At 36.6% G+C, this 26,593-nt stretch overlaps 1 long non-coding RNA gene across 1 annotated transcript; it reads right to left on the reverse strand.

Annotated features, from left to right (window-relative positions):
- Positions 1-19,391: 19,391 nt before the first annotated feature.
- LOC125692378 (uncharacterized) lies at positions 19,392-21,830 on the reverse strand. The gene is made up of 3 exons (XR_007376629.1): positions 21,736-21,830; positions 20,789-20,940; positions 19,392-19,557 (listed from the first exon to the last, which is right to left on the reverse strand). It is a non-coding gene; the product is annotated as an uncharacterized LOC125692378 (long non-coding RNA).
- Between the last annotated feature and the right edge of the window lie 4,763 nt (positions 21,831-26,593).

Consider the following 26,593-nt stretch of genomic DNA (forward strand, 5'->3'; position numbering starts at 1 on the left):
TATTTGCTGCTTTTAGTCTTATAGGAACCTAACATTTTTATAACAGCAGTGAAGCACAGAATGCACAAGATGACATTTCAATACATAATATTAGAAGTATCGAGCCATCAACAGAAAATAGAGATGTGTGTGTAGTCATAACAAGAATAAAATCCAGTAGGCAGTGCTAGAGAAAACACATGTAGCTGTAGAAACAGTTAGGAAAAAGAAATATGAAATAAAGGGAAATGTGAAGGAAAGAAATGGCTGCAGATTATTTCATCAGTGTTCCAGGGTGTCTTCCCTCGTGATGAATGTTTTTATTATTTTAATTATTCTTCAATTTATTCATCATTTGAACTGTTCAGTGAAGTGCCTGAAAAATATTTCTCTCACTAAACAGAGGACAAATAATTCTGGTACTGAAAAACCAGAAATGCAAAAAAAATGCAAAAGCTTAACATGGAGAAACTGCCCAGCAATACGTGAAAAGAGCTGTCTTCTTAACCTTTTTCATCTTTTTCAGGACAAAAATAAGTTAGATATCAGTTTGTTTTCATGCTAGTGATTCTGTTTCTGAATTGAAAGAGCCACTGATAAAAATATTTCCCATTGCTCACATATTTGTTTTCAAGAGCACTTGAGGAAACCTTTTTGGAATTCACTGTACTGAACTCCTGTGGACAGAATTTACAGTTAGTAGACTTGAGAAGTAAACAAAAGTTAATGTATATTTATCCAGTCCTTAAAAATCACAGCTCATTTATAGAAAAGGACTTCTTGCAAGGCTGTGAGGACAAGTAAGGAGAAGCTGAAGGTATAATCCTGAAACTATGGATATTACTACATGGGGTCTCATTGCATGTAAGTGGGAACTTTGTGAATGTGGAAGATCAGCATTTGTGAACATGACAGATTTGGCCCTGCTGCATTAAGGAGTAAATTTGCCATTAATGAGATGCAGATAAACACACTGTGTGACTCCAGGGTATGGTTATAAAATCAGGCAGTTTGATTTACCATGCACTAATGCCATTCTCATCTCTGAATAGGGAAAGATTCATATGATCTGGTGTGCAGATAAGACTGTTTAGAAAAATTTAGATCCATTTTTGTTCCACACTTTCTACTGTCATCCACACAGACTAGAACAAGTATGAAATACCACTGTTGCATAGTACTTTATATTCATTTTCTTCCTAATATGAATGATATGAATGGCAGGAGAACTAGTGAATAGAGCCATCATTTTGTGTTTTGATGTCAGAGACAAGTCACATTACTTATGGAGAAAATAAACACCTTGAATATTTCCTGCTATATTTACAAAGCAAACACAAGTCTAATTACAGCTTTATGTTTATTCTCTCAGGATTTATAACTTTTTTCATTCCCGCACCTGCTTCATTTCAATTGATAACTTCTCATTTTTAATTACTTTCCTTGCTTTACTGGTGAGCTACTCTGTTCTCCTTTAAACTGTCCCCAAAATATTTCCACCAAGTGGCAAGTATTGGTGCTATACGCCCAGCATAGCATTCTTCAGGGGTCTCTATGTTGTCTGTGAGGATTTAATCCTCTTAACCATACTCCTTCAACTTCTTTTAAACAAGAATCTTCCTTTTTACATAGTTCTCCTTTCTGAAGTTGAGAATAATCACAGTGTCGTTTTTGGCCCCGCTATTCCTGTGTGGTTCCTCACATCAATATTACAGTACATATAGAACGTATATTATGTTATTATATGTTTTTATACAAGCTGTTACTAAAAGAAATGTTATTTTGATCTAAAATAAAAACACTTCAAAACATATACTCTGTAACATACCCCTTTTCCATCTCTTTGTGCAGGCTTACCCAATACCACCTCGTTTTCCTGTACTTTCCCTTGTCTAGGCCATTGTATTTCACTCCCTCACATCATTCCATGAAAATTTAATACAAGTCTGGCAAGTTATTGCTTTCAACTTGCCAAAGAGAGGATTATAAAATAATAATGGGTCACGGTATGATTTTTAATTCATGCTTCCTACCCTGAAGAGTTACAAAAACAGAAGACTTAAATATAAGCTTCAAAGCAAAAGGAAGAATACGGTTTTGGAGGAGGAAGGTTGCTGATCTGTCTTTGGCTTCTTGATTTTCTCTGCATGCATATGAAACTTCAATTCCGAATGCATATTTGCACACAAAGCCCCATAGTTTCTTAGTTCCTGGATGTTATTTGTAATGGCAGATTCAAGTGGTAAGGGTTCACCTGTATTCTATTGTCTCTGCTGTGTGCCAGACATCCCCAAGGTCACCTTCAGAAACCAGCTGGAAGCATTTTGCTATAGTCTAAACATTTTGCTGTTACATTGTGATGGAACACAAAAAAATGTTAAACCGTTCATATTTTGACTGAGGGAAGACTGTTGTATGGCTTGGAGCAGGAAATGATGATAAAATGGGTATCTGAACAGCCATTGCTTACAAAATGTTGGGTTGCATCCAGGGAACTGGTCTTCTTGACAAGGAACAGGTTTGTAGTGAAAAGATTGTTATTTGTCAAAAATCATCTTGTCAGATATCATCTTTAAAAGGTTACAATACAGGCCTAGAATAGTTTACTTATTGGTAAACTGAACTGAGGGTCAAATGCTGCTGACACAGTGAATTGGACACACTCTCTGTGTCTTGATGAAACAGCTCTATTAATGAAGGGTACAGTTTTTCTGTTTTTTAGCACAGAAACCACGGAAGGATTATATAAAAAAAAAAAAGCAGTGAAACTAATTTTGTAACAGCACTGAATATGTCATTTAAGGAGACATAACAGCTTTGTTTTTTGTCCTAACCCTCTGTTGCCACAATGTTATTTCAGCCCCTTACTAAGCAGCCACCTTTACATGTTGGGATTTCCGTCCACGGAATGATCTTAAGTGAATTTTGCAGTAATGTTGAATTATTGACCTTTATTTCTAGTTTTAATGGGTATAAATTCTATAAATTGTGTGCTTTAAATTTCCTTTTCCTCCCTTATTGTCAGGAGCATATTTAGTGGTCAAGCTGTTGTGGGCTTGTTCATGCCTGGTACCAAATATATACATATATATGATAGATTTCAAGACAGTGGAGCTGCAACAAGTTCTGGGCAGTACATCTCTGATTTCTGAGGTCTTAACACTAGCAAACTATTGACCCAGCCTGGAAGATGATGTATATGTTTTCAAAGAGTTCAGTGGCTGCAGCATCCAATAAATCTTATGGACAATCACAGCATGCAGTGGCAAAGCTCACAATGACACGATGCATTTGGTGGTTAATGCATTTTCTGGCAGATAACAAGAGGCCAGTGGATCAGCAAGAATAGACTGCTACATAACATCTACCAAAATAATCTAGAACATTCATGACTGCTTGCCTAGGTTGCTGTAAAGTGAAATTGACTTCTACCTGTGTTGGCAGTACTAGTAGGTATGTTCCTTTTCAAAATCTACTCTCTGACAAAATTTGCCCTTCACTGATTCCATTCTGATTTCACCACTTATACACTTAGTCTAAGCAAACTTCAACGGTGCTGTTAGCAGTACTGATTTTCCAGCTGTTGCCATGTCTTCTCTGGTTAACCAGTCTCACCTGCCAGAGATTCTTGATGGTGCATTCTTAAGAAAGGTCAAAGCATGCACAAGGGCTGAGTTTTAGTTGTGTTTGCCAATACTTTTGAAAGAATAACATCTGCAACAATGGTAATGTTGTGATTACCAAGCACATTTATTAGACTTATGGTCTCAATGTTAGCTGAAAAATGCCTGGCGACCTTGGTGCTGAGTCACTGAACCAGACAAACGATGCTATTCACAGTGATCTGCATATAGTTGCATAATAAAGACCTTGGACAACATAAACCCTCTGCTATGGTAGCACTTTAGTTACAAATGCAGGAAAGAATCCTTACTCTTTTTTTGCCGTGATGTTAACTGTAGTCATAATGAGTGAGAAGACCCATACAAAGCACCAAACACATGTAATTGTGATTATAATAGACCACATGGGAAGTCACCACTTTGTAGGGAATTAGGGGTAGATTTTCAGAGGCACAAAGGCCAATCTTTCTGAAATTCACTGAGAACAGAGCTCAAGCTGTACTTTGGTGATTCTCCTGACAGCCTCTTGACAAGCACTCCTGAGCAATCAAAGAGCAAGGAGCCACTGAGCCACCACGGTCAGTCTCCCAGGGGACTGATGTGATTCTGGGTAGAGACAGCTACAGTAATCAAACAGAAGATGCTATCCCAATGTGTCTTGCAAAATAGGATCTCTGGCTAAAACACTTCTTTTGTTTCATTCCAGTTTATTTAACCTTTAGCTTTGGATCTTGAGTACTTGCAGCTTGTCTTACTCAAGTACTCGCTGCCTTTTAGCTGTAATTATACTATATGAACACTGACTGGGCTTGGGCTTTGTTTTTCAGCTTGTTAGGTTATTAGTTGCTCTCACTTCGGAGTCTTAGCCCCTTTCCTAACTATAACTGTTATCCAAAATTTCTTCTTGTTTCTGATTTTAGCTTTCCTGTTATCTGGTTCCAACTTTTTTTTTTTTTTTAATGTGATAATCTTAACCTTTCAAAAGTCTGCATCCTTGCTGTATTTCTTTGATGCTCTATTCTCCCTCTAAAAAATGAAGTGGGAAGAAAGAATGCCAGTGAGTAATGTGAAAATATTTCTGAAATAAAATCCCATCAGCACTTGGCCATCATTGTTCCTTTTGGTCTACAGCTGACTGAAATCAGCTGCAGTTAGAGAGTACATGTCATCTCAACAGTAATACTGAGAGAGAAACTCCTAATATATTTTATGCATTATCTTCAATGTAATGCTTTCTTGGTACAATCAGGACCCTAGGAGTGATACAACTGCATATCTAGATGAAAAGGCTCCAGAAAAGAACATCCTAACATATAGGAGGCATAAAGCAATGCATTAGACTTTATCTCTCCATTGTAGAACAGTATGATAGTTGTGCATTACTGTTCAATTGCTCTTCTGAATTGCTAACTCAGTGGAGGAAGTATATTGTTGATGCACTGCAGAATGTGAAATAGTTTAGGCAGTTATTCCTTGTGAAAAGTAGCAATGGCACTTGGCTCTTCAGAAGTAGGCATGATAATATGATCTACTCTAAAGTGCACTTGTGCATTTTGCTTGGTGAGTCAATTTGCTGGAGGAAGATGATACTAAATGACACTAATAACCACAGAAAGGATGAGTGCAGCATAAATTTGCTTATATTTCAGACATTGTGCACATGGCGCATAGAGATCTGCAGTGTTGCAGAGTAGCAGCACTGCGATACATCTCACCTGCATAATGAGCTCTGCTGAATAACTGTTGGCACTGAGTAGGAAAGCCTTTGACTGAGATATGAGCATATCTAATGCTTCTGCCTTATAAAAAGGACCACTTCTCAAAACTGAAATTTGCCCTGGAGACACATGAATTTCTGAGAGCAGACATCAAACTGATCTGTTTAACTGAGCCCCTTTCCTTCACCAACACCACTGCCTGTGTAGGTTACTGTCTCTTTCTAGCACACTGTTCTGGTTGTTGATCAGGTCATACTGCAGATGCGGAGGATCAAATTTGTTTCTGAGATCAGTTGCTGAGAATACCTCTTCATGCAATGATTCTCCTTCATGCAAACATCCACTATAACCACAAGCTGGGTTTGGTGAATAATACTGAAGCATTTTTACTAAGACAGCACACCTGTGCTGCTGCTGTCTCATTCCCTGCTGTTCTTGGCCAGAAGATATACATATATATACATATACATATATATGTATGTATACAGCATTTCAGCTCTTGCGCTGTGTCTACGGCTTAACAAAGAGCTGGGTTCCTCATGTGAATGTTGTTTCTGCATCAAAACAAAATAAGAATTTTGTTAATTTCATGGCTTCTGTTACCATTTGGGTCCTTTATTAGAACTAACAGTTCTTTTCAGGGGGCCTTTCTACTTTATTGGGGTTCTCTGATAAGTTTTCATTGTTATTCCCCTAGACAAATCTTCCCTAACAACACATACTCAGTATATAAGTAATATGGATATATATATATCCGTAGAGATTAGGTAGATAGAGTAAATTATAACCACAAAGACTGAAGCTCCTGTCCAGCCATCTGAAGGACTTCTGGGCCTTCAGTTAAAGGCAAGCTAGATGTAATAAATATCTTTAAAAACTACTAGCTTTTGGTGCTGGATAGACAGGACCTGAGTCATAGAGAATTAAAGGAGGAGAAATTAAATAATTAAAAGCATACATATATAAGCTAGTAACAAATTATGTATAGCCAGCATTGAAAATATATGCCATACACAATGCAAGAGTATCCTGCACAAATTAAAAGGACAATTCATTACATGCCTCAGGGAGTGCCTGAAGAAGGTATTGAGGAAGATCGGGTACCTCCCCTTCATACTCTTTGTTAACAAGGTCTCTGAAGAAAATCACCATATCCATACGACAAGAGGAGCATTGAGACATCTTGGAAACAATAGGATAGCTACTGCTTGACACCAGAGAACACACCAATTAACAAATGTAAACTTTGATAAGACTGTGAACCTGGAGTACCCATCCAATGGGGAAACAGGGCAGGGGGATGGGCAAAGGGGGAAACAAGATACAAAAACTATCAGTTGTGTTCTTAGGAGCTCTCCTGCTTGCAAGACGCTCGCCATTGCAATTGCAAATAAAATCTGCTTTTATCAGAAGTACTGTCCTGACAGAAATTATTTGGATATTCCCAGCACTCACATGACCATAACCATTTCAGTGTCTTTGTCTGAAATGTTACAATTATGTGATCAAGCAGAATGAAAAACATTTTCCTATTTCACTAATTAAAATTGAACTTTCTGTTATAGCAGCTGAATAATTATATATTCATAAAAATTCAGCCTAGGAAAGAATACTTGGAGACCATTTAGTTTATCTTCTATCTCGAAGAAAAAATGACATAATTCCTGACACCAATAGAATATTGACTTTCCTTTGAAACTTTAATCTTTCTCTCAATAAATTTTTCAGATGACTGCTGAAGATGGACACCTTTCTTTTAAATAGTAGATGGACAATGAATGGCTTTATGTACAGGTATTAATGTACTGGCAGAAATGTAAAAGGTACTCTGACAACCTATTGGTTATCTGGTTTTCAGTGATGAAGTTACAACAGAGAAGTTGATGTAAATCAAACTGCTAGGAGACACTTAGTCTAGTTTTATATTTGGCATATATCCTGCTAATTGCTGGAAACTCAAAGTGGACAAGTCACTCTACACATTCCCACTTTCTCACATTCTTTGCTAAAAAATATAGTTTTAGACATTGTATAAAAGGAAAACTGAGCTAGGTGGGGCTTTAGTCTGACCAGAGACCATCTTTCTTATGCTTATTATTCTCATCCTCATGGTTATTATATATTACCTAATGGCTAATTAGTAATGATATCTAGGCAAGGTACAAGCAGAGAATAGTGTCTCTTTTCCAGAACAGCTTATGCTAGTGAAATGTGACTGCTATAGCAGTACACAATTGATAGTAGCACTGCATTAAAACATGGCAAAGCTTTCCCTCCGTATAGCCTGGCTGGTGCACCATAGAAAGCATTTTGCACTGTAATCACTGCAGTGTGGTACTAATGAGCTAGTTAGGATTTGTGTGCTTTACTGCACAGTTTGCATACTTCGTGTACTTGGAATACTTCAATTTTTTCTAGCTATTTCACTGGTATTTACATTCTGACTGCTTAACAAAACAATGCTGCTCATTTAAGGGGTTGTAATGCAAATACAATGCATGGCAACAACAATTATGTACTGTGTCTACAAATCCCAATGCACATTATGGCATATATTCAGATGTGAATGAGCTGGACAGTGTGAAGCTATGGGCATCAGTTTGCACATGAATTCTTTGTACATAAATTCCATGTACACGTGCTTAGCAAGATTTTTAAAATAGCACTGAGTTCAGGGAAGGTTTAGACTGTAAGAGAGCAGGGACTGTGGAGTGTACATAGGTTCAGCTCACACTGGATTTCCTATGAGATAGTGGGCAGTGATTTGGGCTCTGAATCTTAGAGACCCTTACTGATGCATTCTGCTGATTTCTGTAAGAGAAAGGCATCTGTCAGTATCTAGTCTTCTGATTCCTCACAACATTTTCACATTTCACAACTATTCTGTGAAGAGAGATTAGCTCCCTAAGGATTACCAGGAATGCAAGTGATGGAGCCTAAAGTCAAGTCTCACAAAATAGCAACGAAGAGCCAGTTCCCAAACTAACAAGTTGCTTTTTTATTGGGACACAAGCTCCTTGTGACAGATGGCTCCCATCTGTCCATCTGCTCCCATCTGGATCCACCACAGTGCTTGCTCCCTGTTAGGTAGAATGCTGTAAATGCTCAAGTGACTCCTACAGGATATTAGTTCTGTAGTTTTGAGCTAAGATGATGAAGGGCATGATTTCATAAATAGGCTTCACTGTTTTAAACAATTAAACATCTCTATCAGTCAGTTTGTTTCTTCAGGTTTCTCTCAGTTCAGTGAGTTCCAAAAATGTCTTTGCAGTTAAATCCACTAATACTATTATTATACAATTCAGTGTGACAAGATAATGCGCATGGTCAGCAATAATTCATTACTACAGTTAATCCACTATACGCTGCTGAAATTCTTTTTATTGCTGGCTATTTAGAATATCTTCTTTGTCCTTGAGAAGGCATACTCTTTTTTAGTAAATTTATTTCATTTTTTGATAGATCTGGAAGGAAGGTTTTTATCTGAGGCCATTTTCCTGACAAGTCTGCCTATTTGTTCAAAACAGAGGTAAAAATCCCCAATTCGTCTGAGCAAACAGCCATACAACTGAGTTCTGGACATTTGAGGAGGAATTAGAATGTCAGTAGTCATCAAAACTTTAGAAAAACTGGAAAATCTTTCCCTTTTTATTTTGGCAGAGTTGGATAGAGTGGAATAGAATAGTTCAGTTGGAAGGGAGCTACAAAGATCATCCAGTCCAACTGCCTGACCACTGCAGGGCTAACCACAAGTTAGAAGACATTATTGAGGGTCTTGTCCATGTGTTTCTCGAGCACTGATGAGAGCAGGGCACCAACCACCTCACTAAGAAGCCTGTTCCACTGTTTGACCATCTCCATCATAAATAAATGCTTTCTAATACCCAGTCTGGCCCTCCACTGATACATCTTGGTGCTGTTCCCATCCCACCATTACTTCTCAGAAGCAGAGCTCAGTACCTCCTCCAGGAGCTAAAGGGAGCAGTGAAATCACCTCTCAGCCTCCACTTCCCCAGATTGGGCAAGTCGAGTGTTCTCAGCCTCTCTTCACAGGACATGACTTCCAGCTCTACCAGCAGCTTCCTTGCTCTCCTCAGGACACATCTGATATTGTGGAGTGCAGAACTGCACCCATTTTCAGTGCTAAAACCAGCAGGAGAATCACCTCTTTTGAACCTAACTGGCTATGGTATGTTTAATGCATCCTAAAATGCAGTTTGTCCCTTGACTGCCAGGGCAAACTGCCGACTCATGTTGAGCATGTGCGTAATTGGATCATGTTTACCACCACCCCCACCCAAAAAAAAAAAAACAAAAACAACAACAACAAAAAAAAAAAACAACAAAAAAAACCCCACATCAAATTGACAAATATTACTTAGTGGGCAGTAAGGTTGGTGGAGGAGTAGGCACAAATAGGTAAGATGACCAGAAAGCATGACATAACAAGGCTCATCCATTTTCAGTTTCAGGAATACAAAGCTTACTTTAGTTGCTAGGTCTCAGATTTCAGTTGACTTGGATCACTGAAAAAAACACTGCATAGCTCTGTATTACTTGGAAGCATGGAGAAGAGGAAATTGTGCTATACTATGTACTTTTGAATACAAATACAAGAATTCAATGCCTTCATCAAAGGAGTGCTTTTATTATTTTGCTAGTCTCTTTTTCTCATGCAGTAGCATTTTAAAAAGTTGCATTCCATTGTTAGGTAATTCAAACTGAAATCAGTTATCAAGGAAAACGAAAGATAAGATCTTCTATCAGTCCAAAGTATATCTTCCATACCAATTAATCTGATGCTAAACAAATATTTCTACAACATCAAAGCAATTAGACTGCATAGAGTATTTTCATTATTATTTTTTTTAATCTGTTGTTCTTTAGATCAGTTTCTGAAAAACAGCAAGCAGTGAAAATGATTTTCTACTTCATTTGGGTCCTGACCCATCACCCATCATTGTCACTAGAAATTCTTACACTAGATTCACTGGTATTAGAGCTTTTATTGCCTGCTATGAAAACAAAGAATATACTAATTTTTTGTATTGATGGTGCATACCATTTGAATTTTTCACAAAACTGTATACCAAAACCAGTATAATAGACATCATTACGTATCCCAGTATTATTAAAACTTCTGCAAAAAGAGCAAGCAAACTCTGGAAATCTGTATGAGGAGCAAAAGGGAATTTGTGTCTATTTGTTCCTTTTGCTAATCAGTCTGGTAGGTGGATAGGTTGGGACCTTTCAGATTTTTATACAGGTGATGACTGGTAGTGTGACCCTGCTTTCTTCTGGTACCATTATCCATGCACAAGGAGATGCTTTGATCAGCAAATATCTGGTTTCAGTATACAAAGTGATTTTTTCTGTGTGTCTCATGGACATAAGATGGCTAAAGAATTTAGTGAGCTGCTACACTATGCTTGCTCACCACACCAAGAAGAAACCTGCTAAACAAAGTCTTTGTCAGTCTCTGGGTGCTGTCCTTCATCTCCTTGTCTTTCTCTTTGGGATTTTATAACCCTTCTGCTTTTTCCTTTATGGATCTGCTACAGACTTCCTCACAGGTCTCCCTCAAAATGCAGAATTTCATCAGCCACTAGAGCTGGATTTTGTAAATTGGCCAGTCAGCACTAAGCATTGGGCCATTCAGATGAAGTATTAGACAGGTGGTCCAGGTGGTACTACAGTAAAAATACAAGATGCTGCTGAACAAAGGAAATTTGATTATTTTTTACCATTCCTTCTTTTCTTCTGCAGTCCTTTATCTTCCCACTGTCAGTACACTGCCCTCATTTATCTTATACTGTACTTCCTGGGCCCCTTCTCTCTATACCACCTTCCCCTAGTAAAAAGTTCTTGGCAGAGTACTACAATGATGTGCCATGCCATCTACATTGTCTCTTACAGAATCACAGAATGACTGAGCTTGGAAGGCACCTCTAGTTCAGCCCTAACCACAGCAGGGACACCAGAGCAGGTGCCCAGGCACATGGCCAGGCAGCTTCTGAAGATCTTCAAGGAGGAGACCCCACAGCCTCTGGGCAGCACATGCCCAGAGTGCCCCATCACCTACACAGAACAGAAGTGATCCTGGTGTTCAGAGGAAACCTCCTATGTTCCATTTTATGCAAGTGCAACTCCGTCACTTCAGGTTGTCATTTTAGAGTAATAAAGACTGTTGATTCTGCAGGCTGATCTCCAGGCTAATGCTGAATATTTGAACCCATAAACAAGTTCCTGTGGTACATGAGAGAAGTCTAAGAACTAAATACAATTAATACAATTTCTAGTGCTCATAGTGGAAAACTATGCAAAGAAGAGAAGGTCATTAACATATATCATTGTATGAATCATAGGAATATCAAGACTTATATGTCTGGTAAAGTCCACTTACAAAGGCAATAGTGGGCTATTGGTTTAAGGACAGAAAAAAGAAGAGCTTTCAACTTTCTGTGGAGTATAAAATAGCTGTGACAGGCCTGAGAAAGAATAGTTTGTGTTAGCAAAATTGCTTTCACATTTTTAATGAAAAAATACTTGAAAGTAGATTTCTTCTGGTTCACACAAACATTAATCAGTGGGAGCAGGTACTTGTAAATAAATTAACTGGTGCAATAGCCTTCTCTAAACTTTTTTCTTTTCACAAGCTGAAAAAACACAATATACCTCAGGGAAAATGGTCTTATTTGGGGTTAGAATCTAAAAACGTCCTTGCAACAAAAATAAATGCGAAACAGAAGTAAAATAAAATGCTTGTCTATAAAGAGAAGAGGGAGGATGTTTGATTGGTTTGTGGTTCTCAGCATCCACAAAATTGAGGTCACTATTGTGAAGGGGATCAGCCAGTTTCTAATCTATTTCTTTAGTGAAGCACTACCTATTCATCAGAAATTTATAGGGAAAAGTTCAGCAGAATTCATTATTCAGAACCAAACTTTCCCTTTACAAGATGGATATTCAGTGCAGCAGCTGTATTTGTATCCACCAAAGAACCATACCAAAAGCCTTTCCTAGATAACGCTCTGAAAGGTCTTTTGGAGATGTCTACTCTATAGCAAGTCTACACATATTCTTAAGGGAGTCATGAAGTATACCCTTATTTACTTTTAAAGCCGTTTTCATAAATTATCAGTGCTAAGATTTACAAACAGAACAACTAAAGTCTGCCCACTGATCCCATAAATCATGCCTGTAAAATCAGTTCCCCAGCCACTTTTAATATACAAAGTGCATATATTCACTCCAAGGGAAAATAAAATATTATTTCACATTGTTATTTATACTGTCTTGGTGAATGCAAGCCTTGATGTGTTCTACTAAGTTTTATTTTTTTCTTTAAATGAAACTCAAAAGCTATGGACCATATGCTCACCTCCTTTGTGAAACATATAGGGCAGCAAACACACTCTTTCCCAGCAGCATGGGCTCAGAGAGTGCCCATTAATGCTGAGCTACCCCTAGTTGGGAATCCTCAGCCTCACTCTGTTGTTGCACTTCTTCTGTGGAAAAAAAAATAAATACAGTGTTACTTGGCTGGAGTAAGTTGGTGTTAGAGAGATGGGGAACTGACCCATTCTCTTTACAATATTCTGTCTATCTGCCCCAGTATTTTGTATCAGGTGTGAATGTAAACCTTCGCTGAAAGTTTCTTTACTAACATTGCTTCTCTCCAGGCTTTAATAGAGAGTATAGAGATTCCTGTTTTAGTTAAAAAAGGAATTATGATCATTGGTTAATAAGTCACGTTCTAGAATAATGGGAGGGTAAGAGGCAAAAGAGGATTTTGAATGGAGAGTAAACCATCCTTCATAGAAGTCTAAGACTTGGAGTTTCAGTCCATATTCTCTATACGACATAAGGCTCCATGTAGGTAACAAAGAGACTCTGCCTTTCCTTCATCACCATGTTTTTCATATGCAAATTGGAAGAAAGGATTGAAGCTTTGCTAGATACCTAGAATCCTTGTTGTTCTTCAACTTTGTGTTCTTCGTTGTTCAGTTCTGTTCAACTAACAAGCTGTGTTCATTTTTAAATTAAAAACAGCTTTCCACATACATTTTTACAGAGCTAAGAAGAAGGAATGACAGAAACTCACCACAGAGTCATACATTTGCTGTTTGGAAGGAACATCAAAGAATCACTTTGTCTAATGTCCCCTCTCCAAATACGACTGTCTCATCACCCAGCTATGTCAGCCATGGCTTTTCCCATCCAGGTCTTGAATACTTCTAAGTGTGTCTGTAATACCCGTGTACAATTTGTTCCAGTGCAACGCCATTCATCTGATGAAATTTCTCCCGATTTCTGAGTCTCTCAATCCATAATTCTTGGTTATTGCCTTTTGTTACACTACCTCCTATAGTTGAGGAGAGTTTGGCCTTCCACTTTGGTAACTTCAGAAAGTGGTAGGTTGCAATTAGATCGCTCCTTAAACTTCTCATTGCCCATCTAAACAGGCAATGCCACCTCAGACTCTCTTCATGGGGCATTTGCTCTGAGTACTTCTTCCATCTTCTAGCATCATGATAATTTTCAATATTTTTGTAGGAAACCTGCCAATAGCTTTAATAAAGTAAACATACGAAATGAATCTTAACAGTTTATTATAAGGGCCAGTACAGTCTACTGAAATATCTAAAGCGATCTGATTTAATGAGTTTAACCTAGTCATATTTTACTGAAAATTTAAAATTAGAATGTCTGCTTTCCATATGGGAAGTGATTGTACAACACAAAAGAAAAAGCACTGAAAAACTGTAACATACACAGAAAATGTTCAGATCAACACAAAAAGCAAGCCACCATCCTGGGGCTTGTATGAGATGACTTCAGTTTTATCAGAATGTGGATGGAAACATGGAAGCCACTGGGAACACTGTAGAAATTCTACAACTGTTTAATTTAGCAGACAATAAATGAAGTGTTATTTTGTTCCCTTTACAAGTAGAAGGGGGAAAACTTACAATGAAGTTTGGTACAAAGTATGCTGCTTCTGTAATTTCACAGCAGAGCAACCACAGACTACTTAAAACCACACAGTTGTAGGAAAACTCAGCTCTTCTAAAGCACATATCACCCGCCTGGGCCTTATTATACTGAAGGCAACATAAAACTGTAAACAGCATATGCTGAGCTTCTGTACTGTAAAACAAAGGGCGAACATCCTCTGCTTCAGAAAATGGCTGTAGCATGTTCAGCTGTAATCAGCAAGGTATACAATTCCTGCAGATTCCAAAAAATGATTAACCTACACCAAAAGTTACCTGTATTCAGCACAATGCATGTGGGGTCTTTTACGTCAGAAATAGGATTTCAGAACATATAAAAAACAGGCATATGCTTGCATTTTGCCACAATAGCTTGGACATTCAAAACTCCCATATTCTGAATTTCTCTATAACTCTGGGGAGGCTATCCAAGCAATTCTAGGCATAAACATAAAGGTGCCTTGGATATGTAATGGTACTCAAGATATCAATTTTGTAGAAACTAAGCTTTGACAACAGCATGCATCTTATGCCTGAGGGCAACTAAAATTCCCAGACCGGACATCTACTCTTTTCCTCACTGGAGGAGGCCAGCCTGCTACAGATGTTAGTATTTATCTCCCGCAGAAAGCCGAGAGGAAGAGCCTCCTAGGGCTAGGGTTTGAACAGTCATTGAAAATAATAGATACAAAATTCCAGCAACATGCCTTAGCTTTCAAGTACGCATTTTTCTTAGGACAGATATTCCTGGCGTGCCAAGATTACATACCTTTTTTGCAATATTCCGTGTTCATTGGAGAGTAAGAAAAAAAATAAAAAGATATTTTACTGTAGCTTATTCTAAAAGGCTAGCAAACATAAATTCTAACCGAGCAAGCATGTAAGTATTCTATGCAAAATATATTGGAAGAGACAAAGAGCCTTTCACATGTTTTGAATTTTTATTATGCTGTAGGAGATGTGGGTCTAATTCAGGTGAGAAATAGAGCTGCACTTTTCCCATATAACCATTACAGGATTGAATAAAAATGTGGCATACTACTTCCATGCAAATACTCTGAGCATGGTTAAGTGACAACTGATTTTCAGTAGCTGACAACCATATTGAATACTTATTTCAGTTTAGCTTAAGGGACTGTATGTTTTGCTGTATGAACGGTTTGTTAAGCTTGCTGGCCTTTGTGAGCCCATTTGTTGTATAGGGGAATTCAGATGCTTAGCTCTGAATATGGATTCTGCTGAAATTAAATGCCACAACTGTTAGGATTAATCCACCCCTACCAGGTTTTCTCTCATCAGCTTTAAGGAAAACAACTCATACACTCCCTAAGCACAGAAAAAAGTCAGATCAGAGTGATAAAGGCTTTATTTTCCTTCTCCAAGTAGGATCAATAGAAAGCTGCCCAATGGGTACCTAGTCAGTACAGCTAGTAAAATGGAACACTTCTGCTTGTATTCCTTTATTTATTCCCTTTTTTTTTCTTCCCAATTTCTTTTTCTTTTTTAATTTCTTACCTACATCCTCTCCTAGACATACAGTCTGTTTCTATTTATTCTTTCCTGTTGTTCCTAATTTTGATATTTCATGCCTCTTCAGTATTTGTGGTATACTTGCACAGGTAATTACCACTTTGATCAGCAATTACTTTAAGTTAGTAACTTTTTTTTTGCTATCAGTAATATTTCTCATCTCTCTACTTCTTATGTTGCTACCTTGTTGGTATAGCCACAAGTCAGGATTAGATATCTGAACATACCTTATCCCTTTTTTGTTCTCTTCAGGAACTTACAATTTTTCATGTTATTTTGTTACTGTAACTGTATGCTGGGGCTGGCCATTTGCCCTATATCCTTACAAGTTTGTGTTGTGAATCTAATACCTTTTACATTAATTATTCACTGCAGTGGAAGATTGATTTAAAGTGCCCCTATTACAGGGGTACAGATTAGTAGTACTCTGTTATCTTTCATTCTTGAGTGGCACAGGAGAAATGTTGCCTCCTCTGTACCTTCATGCAGGAGATGTTGGTTCATGAACCTCAGAAAGTTTCAGACAGGGACAGGAATATTATACCATCCAAAGCTGCCATGATACAACTTAAAATTATTTTAAGTTAATTTTCCATATGGAGGAAGAGAAATAATTCATACAAATAAGATAATCATATTAAAAGGCCCAATTGTGTTTGCTTCTAAATGTCTTCCGGATATGCCCAGATTGACAAAAAAAAATTACTTATTTAACTATTAGGGGAATTTAAAAACAAAAATAAATACAGAAAAAAACCGAACACATCCTGGAACCTGGCTTCAGATATTCAGCTTCTTCTCTTCCCCCCCCCCCCCCCCCCCCCCTCCCCCCCCGAAGGATAATAGAAAAAGATTACCAGCTGTTTCTGTCCTCATTGAATTCTCTCTGCTTGGATGATTACTGTTTATATTGACTGCATGCTTTCATTTTTTTGAGTTTGGGGCTCTTCTATCCTAAAACATTTTCCCTGAAAGCAAAGAATGCTCTTCAGTAGTCAATCTTTATGCCTAGCTCCTAATGCTCTGTGATAAGGACTCCACATAAATTACATGGATCACTACATATATACTGGAACGTATACCAGTGTATATGTAGACTGTATTTACTGTGTGTGTGTATATATTATATACATATATATATGTATATAAATTTATTATTATTATTACTATTCTGTAGTGGATAACTAATGCAAATGACTTAAATTGTTCTATATCAGTTCTGCTACTTCAGCCCAGGTAGAGAATTCTTAAGAGTCTTCTCTCCAAGGACAGAGAGCATCTAAGCAGATTGTACATGACAATAGAAATCAATTCATGCTCGAAGAGTTTCTATTATTTGTCAAAAGAAATCATATCAAGTATGTCACATCAGCTCTTTGCTGCCCTGACACAGGTTGACTGAAAGCTCTATTAAGACACTGCAAGCAACCTCTACCAGTGGTGAAGCCCTCCTGGAGAGAATGTGTACTGTTTTGTGGTTTGAACTGTCTGTCTTCTCCTGTAGAAAAGTAGGAGATAATTAGAAAAATTATGTCTTTGAAATGTTTTCATAGAATATAATTTAAGTTTTTTAACATCTGAATGGTAGCATGTTCAACTAGCTGAATACTTCAGGGAACAGTATTGTTATTTAATGTTCCATTATGTTGTATATTTTGTCATATGTAACACGTATGAGCTATGTAGTTATGATATTAGGACAATTTTTTTATAGTAACAACAACAAAAAAATGCTTTCCATTCTTTGCCTCAGTTTCCCTATGTGTGTTGCAGCGTTATTCATAACACTCATTTGTGGGTACGGCAGCAATGGGTTGATGGTTGGACTGTGATCTCAGAGGTCTTTTCCAACATTAATGATTCTATAATTCTATGATTTGCACAGTATCTTGAATACACTAAGGTATGTGTTGCTGTTGTAAGTTAGATTGGATGGTGAATTTGCTGCAGGTATGTTATATAAAATAACACTACTTATGTTTGCTCATGATTAAGCTTATGAGTTTGTTTTACCCTTATATATATGTAACTTCAAAGAGGAAGCTCATCAACTTTATTGTACGTATTCTGAACTGCAGTTTTCTGTGACTACATTATACATGAGTGTAAAAATCATAAGATAGTGAATGAATAATTGAATGAACAAATGAATGAATTGCACTGTCTCAGTAAATTAAAAATATGCAATTTTTCTCATTAAACCTAAAGCCCATTTCATGATCTTTCAAAGGACTATAGCTTTAGTTGGATAAAATATGAGCACAGTCTTAGTTAAAATAAACAAAACAATTGGGGAAAAAAAAACCAAACCAACAACTATGATTTTTTTAAATTGTATTTGACTGGATCCAAAGGAAAAATCAATTGATTTTTTTGCAGATGACATAATCTTTGACTGAAACAAATGCAACATGAACTTTCTTCTGAAGAGGAATGTATCGGCAAAGATCTTCAGCAGTGGAATGGGAAACTGAATGCTCAAATGAATGAAATCTGCAATTTTGTTATTTGTCTAGCACTCACATTTATATCTCAGAATCTCCATTGTAGTGAATAATTGGGGCCACTGAAATCAACCAACTTGCCTGAGACCAGCTGAACAATCAACAAACCATATTAAAAAAAGAAATGCAAACAAAACTTTTAATCTTGAATTTTCAAGCTCTGCATTCCCAGTCAATCTTTTAAAACAGCAACTCTTAAAATTTTCTACACAACTATGGTCATTAGCTGAACCTGTCTAGACATTACTTTAGTTGCTGTACTGTAAATGGGGAAGTGAATACAGGGAAAAGAGAAGGGAAAAGAATTCCACTGAGAAACTAGAGGGAGAATAGATGTAGCATATACTGTTCCAAAGGCTTATCTGAAATAGTCATACATAGTGTATTTGAACATTAATTAATTATATAAGCTCAGTAAACAGCATGCTTGTAAGTAGAGTATTATTGATTATAAGAATTAAAGTATCAGCATTTAAAATCATTCCAATATTATATATTGCATCATTTCCAGTAAAAATGGAAAGAAACTAACTTCTGTCACCGAACTCTTAGACATCAAACTACTTCAAATAAAAGTGAATAAAAGCAATGATGTGATTCCTTCAGACATTTACCCAAATGCTCCATCCAACTATAGCACTACAACGTTGCTAAAACAAGGCACAAAGAGACACGCTCATCTGCAAACCCTTTTCTCCCATGCTGCTACTTCCTGCAGTGTTAGGGCATGGGACAATGTACCAGCTCCTCTCACACTGGTACTCTAAATATCAGATTGGTTTCCATGGAATAGATGCCATTTTTCATCACCTTTTCTCAAGGGGCAAATACTTACAGCCTTTTTTGAAAGTTAAACCAACAAGAACTAGGCATTTGCTAGAAAAGAGAAGTTCAGAAATAAGAAGATGCAGATAGGTATATCAGACTGTGGCTGCACTGTGGGATATGGGAACCCCTGATGCCTGATCTTAACATCAGGTTCCTGCATGGCACATCAGGGTCTCAGGAATACAGTGCTTGCCCTGAAGGCTGAGCAGACTTTTCCCTCTCATTTACCTTCTCCCTTCCAAAAAGTATTTGAAGTAAACGAGAACATTCCACCCTATTCGTAAAAACATACAAGCAACAAATAGCTGCGTGTTGTTGAACTGATTTTCTGTACAAACCTCCTCCTCATCCCTTTGTCGTTTAAGACAAGCTGGTATTCCTGTAAAAGAAAAGAAGATATGGTCCCACACAGGAAAGGAATTGAGGAATATTATTTGATTCGTAGTGGTAACTTTATAACATGAATTTGATAGTTTTGATTATAAATTGTCAAACTAATTAATTAAGTGCCTCAGATCTCTTCATTTTAAACATTTGAGGTAATTTTGCTTGTTTTTATATGGAAAATAGATTTTAAACAATCATTTGTTTCAGTACGCACAACAAACAAACAAAAAGAAAAGAAAACACATACATACTTCATTTGCGGGGAAGAGTTGAGAAAAAAATCAAACGATATTTCATAAAAACATAATATTTAATAATATTATTTTCCTTTAGAGAAAAGGGAGACTAACAAAACCAGTCACCTCTGCAGTGATGTGATTGTGGGTGAGAAGATGAAGTTCTGTCTTTCTAAGGATATTTATAATGATAATATTTAAACATGTCTCATTTCATAAAAGTAAGCACTGAGATCAATCATTAAAGCTTGGTGTCTCTTGCTAAAACTTGTGTCTAGAAAGGAATAATCTACTGCAGGATAATTATGCAGAGATGGTATATAATGTCAAGAATATTATCCCTGTTAATATAGCTGTTTACATAAGTATTTTAAAGATAGATACTTCTGACAGAAGTTACTCTGTTCCCTTCTGCTACCAGGTAAAAAAAGTCAGGTTCAGAAATATTAAAAAAAAAAAAAGACATACAAATGCATATCTTAAACTAAAAGCTTCAGTAGAAGTGGTAAATAACAGCTAGTTTTCACTTTTGCAGAGGAAATTGATGAAAAGTGTATTTAATGTGGATAATTAGGTTGACTTGCCATTTTAAATATCGTGCCTGTTTTTTTTTTTTTTTTTAATCTTTGCAGTAATTATATAAAATAATTGATGAGCTGATATTAAAAAAGTTGCTTAAGGCTGAATCAAATAAACAATTAAAAGCTAGATCAAAGAGAAAAAAAAATTGGAAGATTTTGTACTGAGTCTTACAATACATAACTGTTTCTATCACTCAGAATTATTTTTCTACCTATTCTTTTGGCCACTATAATCTGGGTATTGAATTCTTCTCTGCTTCTGCTGCTTTCACAATTGTTTTCTTAATGCAAAGGCTATGAAGACACACACTTATCCTCCAGGGGATTAACAAAAATATAACAAAAGGCAAAAAGCAGTAATTTGTGTAGTCATTTAATTTTCTTCAATAGAACAAAATGGACTTACTGAAAAATCCTATATCATTTGTAGCTTGTATCACAAGTCTGGTGTGTGTCACCATAACTACATAATATTGAGGTACTGTGATGTTCAAACTGCCAGCTTTACATAAAACCTTTTTGTTCAGTATGTTGCTCCAAGTCATCAATTATGGGCGTCTTAAAAAAAAAAAGAACAAGAAAAAAAAAAGAAAAAAAGCTTATTTTTATATTAGCAAAGCAGAACACATTTAATTTTTTGTTTTCTGCTACAGAGGAAATGGCATTGCAGGAACCAATCTAATACTTATGCAGAGCAGCATCTATTTTTAGTAAAGCAGTTTTCACTAGATATAATTTGGGCAATCTGAATGGAATATGTGAACCATTTCAAATTTAACTCCTCTGGGGTAGGAAGTAAAGTCAATGGTGTACGTGACTGAGGGGATTTTCTAACTTCAGAATATGATGGTTTTGATCTGTTATTGTAAAAGTGCAAAATTATAAAAGGCTCCTGCATTGGCAAATAAGCATGATATGCATGTGTACTTTTTATTACATCAAGAATGTACATAGATAAACAGTAACTCAAATTCATGCACTTTCTAACTGTAATTTCTTTTCATTAAGATACTGGTCCCAAATATCTGTGCATGGAAGGCATAACCCAGCAAAGCACATCTATTTTTATTTTTCATGGTGTAAGTATTCAACATATTCCACATGTATCTCCTCTATCCCCAAATACATTTTAGAAGAAGCAATCTGTGTCAGTCCATTGTAGGTTCAGCCTATTAACTCTTATCTGTTTATTTGCCTGCATATGTAGATTTTTCACATGAAGCCAATGAAAGTAGTATCTAAGCAACAGCCTGAACATTTCAGCTTTGTCCTGAGGATTCCATTCAGAATTTCGACTGGAGCATAAATGCAGTAAGTTCTAACAGCTACTGGGATTTTTACCACTTTGCTTACCTTGGTTTGTTTGAAGCAGCTATAAGCAGTGTGACATAAATAGGTACTGTCTTCTACCTGAAACACCACTCTCACTGTTACCCATAATGGTACTACATCATCAGAGGCGCTAGCCCAGAGAACTGTTAGGAGAAAGGCAATACAAGAAGCAATATCAAAGAGGGAAAAATAATTAATGCTATACTCTTGCAGCCTCTGCATCTGGTTGGAGGCATAGGTGGGATTTAGCGGGATTTACTTTTCAGATATTCAAAGCAGACTAATAAGTTATGTATGATGTTATTTGGATTTTATTTATATAAACATTGCAGGGGCCCGCCATATTTCTTCACCCATAGCACGTCTCTTGAAGGCTGCTTGAAGAACTCCTGTCGACTCATTCCCCTTCCCCACCAGTACCTGAGGCACTGTGGACCATCAGTGCTGTGGTAAATTTTTTTCTCTCAGATAGAAGAGCTATGTATGAAACATAAGTTCTTTTGGCTGGCCCTTTACTGTGAGAAAGTTGTTTGGCAGACTCATTCTGAATTTTTACCAATTCATGATGATGAAACCTACAGGGAAAAGATTCCAAAAGATGGCATGAAAAGAGCTACTAAACCTGATGTGTGAGACTGAGTTTTCTGGTGGCTGACTCAGTTGCCACTGCTTTTGAAGACAATTGAAAACTATAGACGCAATCAGGCAAGCAGAAAAAAAGAAATCTCTATATGTAAATCTTGTCTGGAATAGAAAATTGTACTGATTGCACTACAGCTTTGATTGTACTTCTGCAGTTTTTGATGCAAAATCTGGGAACATCAGATGTGGAATGTTTTCAGTTAAAAGGACTGAATATCATAAAAAAGAATTGTACTTAGGCTAAAGCAAAGCTGAAGCTTAACAACGTTAAACATGGCATGAACTTAGGGACTTAGAGTAAGAATTTCTTCTATGAGCAATAGAATATTCTGTTGGAAATGACAGAGAAGCAGAAATATTTGCTTTCATAAGTAACTCATTGCATGTCACAAGAAATAGGTAAGATGTCATACGATACTGACAAGAAAGAGAAGGGGAGAATGAGATTAATTCTGGTGGGAGGACTTAGTTTAATGTGTTTGCCTGTGATAATTTTCACCTAACAAATTCCCAGTCATTACCCACCTCTGGGACACTGATAATTCTTTGGATTCTTCCTTTTAGCTATTATGATAAAAATTTGAAGTTTCCACATACATTGAGAAATATTTTCTATAGTTCTGTTGGGATATAGAGAAGTACAGATATACTTTGAACAGGACAAAAAAATCACTTAAAGGAGAAGTATTAAAACTGAATATAATACTGAATAGTAAAAGACTGTGGCTATTGGGTTAATGACTAAATCACTGCACTGGTACACAATAAAAGTTGATGCACCACAGCAAGAAAGCAGAAGTGAGGGCATGCTCCAATGGTCTAGTAAAATACTGTTTAAGCAACCTGACTAAAAGAGAAAAAAAGAATTAGTAAGGAAACAAAGTGTGGGGAAGAATTTAATTGGTACAAGGCAGAAAAATATTAAGGAGTGGGAAAATAATAAAAGAATGAGAAGCTTTCCTTATCTTGTCATTCTGACAATTGTGTGCCAACATATGACTATTTTAGGATTAAAAAAATCTTTTTTTTTTCACAAATAATATTTCAGATTTTCTTCTTTTAGATTTCTACTATATCTCCTGGTAATTTTGTTTGCCTCTTAACATCATAATGTCTGTTCTGTAACTACACTACTTTGCTTGCTACTTCATTATTTCCTCCTTTGACTCTCCTGTGTCTCTTTTCCTTACTTCATTTTTTTTTCTTTTTTTCTTTTTTTCTTTTTTTTTCTGGCTGGTCTCCATAGAAAATACTGCAGTATATATTTTTTTTCATACTATTCTTGCCAATAGAACAGTATCCTTGACAAAGAGAAAAAATAAGCTGCTGCTCTGGAGGTGGCTAGAAAACTGGCATAATACCAGTGAACGTAATCCAAGCCTGGCACAGGACAGACAAGGCAATCTAAAAACTTTTTCTTACATCTAACATCAAGCTTTTTGTAGAAGCAGTAAGGGAAAGAAAAAGATTATAAACCACTAAAATCTGTCATGACTTTTTAATTTATCTGTGGAGGGCTTAAAGGTCTCCAGAGGTTCTGTCCTTAAACAGTATTCCACTCTCAGAGTTAAATTTGCATTTAATCTTTTTTAAAATTAAATAGCAATAAGATACCTGCTTTAACTACTTCAGTTCAACTTTTTGCTTCTTTTAAGCAAATGTGACAAAACTGTGACAAGAGCAGAGGCAGTGATTCTTAGGTAAATTTTCTGCTGGGAAAGAGTGGGGTAAGCCCTAGATCAGGATGAGAGTGCGTTGGATATGGGTTCTGGCAACACACAAAATGTGGAGGAGCAACAGAGTCAAAGATGAAGGCAGATTCCAGAGCAGCTCCTATCCTGGGGACTGTAGCATATCCATGTATCTCCTTTTCTCCTTTTATTGTCTGTTATCAAGCTCAACTAAATGTACCAAGAACTACTTTAGAGACTGTACGTCTGTGTAGAGGGGTTTCCTCTTGCCTTTGTTTTGTACATAACCTTCAAGGAAAAGTACTACTGTATGTTAGATGCATACATTTAATAATTTCAGTCTTGTTCCCATTATTATTCACTTTGGAAACACTGCAGAGACAAGACACATTCAATAGAAGGCAAAATACCCTCCCTCATCCAAGGCCATGCTGTGTCAATCCTTAGAGAGATGTTAAGCTCATTTATTAGCACAGAAGCCAGACAAATGCATGATAAAAGCCACACTGGCACAATAAATACTGTTGTGAATGTTCAACAGACCTTCTGACACAGTAATTTGACATTTTATTTTTCCTCCTTGGTCAGCTATGCATCTATATGCAACTGAAGTACAAAATCACCATTTGATTAATAGCTCTTATTAACAGAAATTCAGGACTACTAAATTTGCAAAAATAAAACTAGAATCATTTAAATATTTAAGGATTCATCCTAGATTTGGAGCTAGTTTGCATTACCACTTCTAACACATAGGACTGAGCCTTTTATTTTCAAATCTTGCTGTAAGCCTTTGCCAGCCTGCTTATATTCCCCAAATAGCTTCTGCTTCACTACATTTCCATCTGTACAGAAAGGGCATGGACATAAACACTGATAAACAGTGAATGAAATCTTCCCAACCTCCCAGCTGAAGGCAGGGTACTGGCAGGCCATATTTTTCTTTTCAGAAGGTATTATGTTAGGGATTGAGTCTTTATTGTGATTTAAGAGGGATTTTTACCAGGAAGCTAGCAATATCAAGCATTTTTGCTAGATGTTGCACTGCTCTATGATATATAGGTGTGTGTCTTTTGACTGCTGTAGCAATCTTTCTCAAAACTAACAAATAAAGTTCTATTAATTATATCTTCACCATTTAATTTTTTGTGGTAGATTTTAGTCCTTCTTTTTGTCTGAGTTTCTTTGTGCTTATTAACAAGATTGAAGATTGTCATATAAGTCTGCATAGAAGAGGGAACATAAGAACTGTACTCCCCTCTGTGAACTCCTTGCTTCAGGAAATCATCTGGCCATTAGTGCAAAGCAGATTTCATGGGGATGTTTTCTCCTCTGTTAAATAAACAAGAAACACTTGGAAGTCTTTTTCTTGCCTGTTCCATTACCATAACGATAACTACTAGTAGAAAGTTATCTGAGCTGCTGAAAAATTAACACAGTTATTTTCATGTCTACAGCAGAAAAAATAGTCCAGAAATCATTAGAATTTTATGATATCCCAGGTATCAGGTTTGGCTAGGGAATTACAACTCCAGATAGCAACAAGTTGATATAAAATTTTAAAAATCAATAGAAACAGATAAATCACTGGAAAACAAAACAAAACAAAAGAAACAAAAACCAAAACAAACAAACAAAACCACTCCAAAACAAATCAACAACAGTGAAACCCATACTAACCCAAAGAGTAAAACTGAGTTTTCAGTTCTGTTCCAGGACAGAACAGGAGGAAATCCTCAAGATGAGATCTTGAAGGTCAGCATGATATGGTTTGCTGCATATCAATCAAGCAATAGGTATGATAGGGATATAAAGGTAGTACATATTGTATATTGAAAGAAATACTAAGTGTTAGTGCAAACCAAAGGCATACCTGTTGCTGAAAACACATTTCTATATACTAGAAAATTACAGTTAGATTACTTAGTACAGACAAATCTTTTTCTATAACTAAACTAATATCACCATAACTAAGCTCACATAATTCTCATTAATATAAAGTGGAATATGATGCCTAGAACAAGTAGAATGCTTATGCACCTAAGAGAAGCAAATTTGCAGCTGATTAATTAGTAAAAATGAGTAAACTTTTGTTAGCTTCGGATCCAACATGCATTTACATGTTGTGCTCTGCATTCTTGTAAATCAGCATCTATTCCTGGGTCCTGAACTCTCTTGAAACATAACATAATGGTATAAAATTAAGAAGTGTAAAAAATTTTCTTTTTCATTTAACTATTTTCCTTTTATTTCTAGGCTGTTTATCAGAGTTGCTCCAGTCTGCAGCTGCTCCCTCACACGTTTTTCACAACCATGTTCTGAACAGCTCTCAGTGAGACCTCACAAGAAGCCACGGGGGCAGCTATGGGAATACACCCCAAAAGGTGCTGAGGGAACCTGCTAGAATTTGAAGATCAGACATAAATGCAGTTAATACAATGTTTGAGAAAATTACTGCCCTAGTATCTATCATGAAGTAAAACCGGTGGGGAGAAGACTACAATAAAGAATTGCATTCTTTAATTGTAGATGCATGGATTTGAAAA

This window comes from Lagopus muta, chromosome 4 (assembly GCF_023343835.1).
Source record: "Lagopus muta isolate bLagMut1 chromosome 4, bLagMut1 primary, whole genome shotgun sequence".
NCBI classification, from domain to species: domain Eukaryota; kingdom Metazoa; phylum Chordata; class Aves; order Galliformes; family Phasianidae; genus Lagopus; species Lagopus muta.